At 42.1% G+C, this 2,004-nt stretch overlaps 1 pseudogene; it reads left to right on the top strand.

Moving 5' to 3' along the window:
* Window positions 1-1,079: 1,079 nt before the first annotated feature.
* Window positions 1,080-1,640, top strand: LOC102285584 (ubiquitin-conjugating enzyme E2 D4 pseudogene; annotated as a pseudogene).
* Window positions 1,641-2,004: the final 364 nt, after the last annotated feature.

The following is a 2,004-nucleotide window of genomic DNA, read 5'->3' as shown; positions in this document are numbered from 1 at the left end:
GTTAATAGATGTTCAAAAAAGCTTGTTGAATAAACAGTCTCTTGGTTGTCTTAGCTCTTCACTGAATAATGTTTCATGGCATGGAGCGAAACCCCTGTGGCATGGCATGTTTAGTCAGAGAGCTATTTTAACATAAAATCAGGCTATGTAGGCTTGTACCTCCCCAGGTCACTCACTTTACATGACTACCATTCTCTCCGAATTTCTGTGCTTCATATGTCTTTTTGCTCTTTGAAGAGTTTTATTTTTCTTTTTATCTCATACCTGTGGTCAGTTTATGTGATTTGATATTATAAAGGATGAACAGTCTTAATTTCTGCAATGCTAAACTTACAAATGAAACTATCAGGTAACTTATTTTAATGGGCTGAGGGTGGGGTCTGCTCTGTATTTAACAGGACAGCTTTTAAAATATCATTAAAAATGGAATCTGTCTTTGTTGTAGCCACTATGGAAAACAGTAATGGAGGTTCCTTAAAAAACTAGAGTTACCATATGATCTAGCAATCCTACTCCTGGGCATATATCCATAAAAAATGAAAATCTTTATTTGAAAATATACATGTACCCCAATTTTCACAGAAGCAATATATAGAATAGCCAATACATGAAAGCAACCTAAGTGTCCATGAACAGATTAATGAAAAATAAAATGTGGTATATATAAACAGTAGAATAATACTTGGTCATAAAAAACAGTGAAATAATGCCATGGACCTAAAGATTATCACACTGAGTGAAATAAGCCAGAGAAGGACAAATATTATATGATATTACTTATATGTGCAATCTAAAAAGGAATAAAAATGCACTAATTTACAAAGAAGAAACAGACTCGGACATAGGAAACAAGTTTATGTTTACCAGAGAAAAGCTGGGGGGAGGGATAAAAGCACAAGATTAACAATTATACCCCCCAATATGAAAAATGGGTAAACAACAAGGATTTTCTTTATAGCACACAGAACTATATTCAATATCTTATAATAACCTATAATGGAAAAGAATCAGGGCCAAGACAGCAGCAGGTTACCTCTGGTAGCCCTGGACCAGGAGCCCCCATCCCCAGCAGCAGAAGGATGGTGCTGAAGTGGATCCAGAAGAAATTAACTGGCTTGCAGAGGGACCCTCCTGCTCATTGCTCTGCAGGACTCATGGGAGATGATCTGTTCCACTGGCAGGCCACTTTCATGGGCCTGAAGGACAGTCCCTACCAAGGAGGCATTTTCTTCTGACCATCCATTTGCCTACAGATTATCCTTTCAAGCCCCCAAACGTTGCTTTCACAACCAAAGTTTAACACCCCAACATCAATAGCAGCAGCAGCATCTGCCTTGATACCCTGTGGTCCCAATGGTCTCCAGCACTGAGAGTGTCAAAAGTTTTCTTCTTCATCTGTTCCCTGCTCTGTGACCCAACCCTGATGACCCTCCAGTGCCAGGGACAGCTCACACCTACAAGGCTGACAGAAAGATTATAACACACTAGCGAGAGAATGGACACAGAAATATGCTATGCAAGTAACTCAGAGGTTTTTATGGGAAACATTGTCCAAGAGAAGCTTAGCTGAGCTATTGGCTGAGCCACTCACAGAGCGTCATCTCTTCTGCAAACAAATGCTGGTTGCCCACTTTCTCTAACCACAGCATATTGGTACCACTCTCAGCCATCGTGGTTTTGACACAGTCATGTTACTGATGCCAGATGAGTAGCCACTGTTTTTGATCTGCAGCATTCCTGACTACATTGGAATCTGTCCCTCCACCCTGACTCACTGCTCACCTCTTAAGGGAACCTGTGAGCCCTCCTGCCTGGCCTCACTCAGGCAGCATCGCTCGCAAAGGCGCCTCAGCCTGGGCCCTTACCACATGCTCTTCGCCTTTAAAACTCAGTGCCAGCCTGGGGTCCAGGACAGAGCGGGCAGGCTTTCCTCACATGCTATCTGCCACAAACCACATCCTGAAGAGACTCAACTCATCTCAGGAGTTCCTGGTAATAGTGTCA

The sequence above is a fragment of the Bos mutus genome, chromosome 4, assembly GCF_027580195.1.
Source record: "Bos mutus isolate GX-2022 chromosome 4, NWIPB_WYAK_1.1, whole genome shotgun sequence".
Taxonomy (NCBI): Eukaryota; Metazoa; Chordata; class Mammalia; order Artiodactyla; family Bovidae; genus Bos; species Bos mutus.
This window is presented reverse-complemented; position numbering and strand designations above follow the sequence as displayed.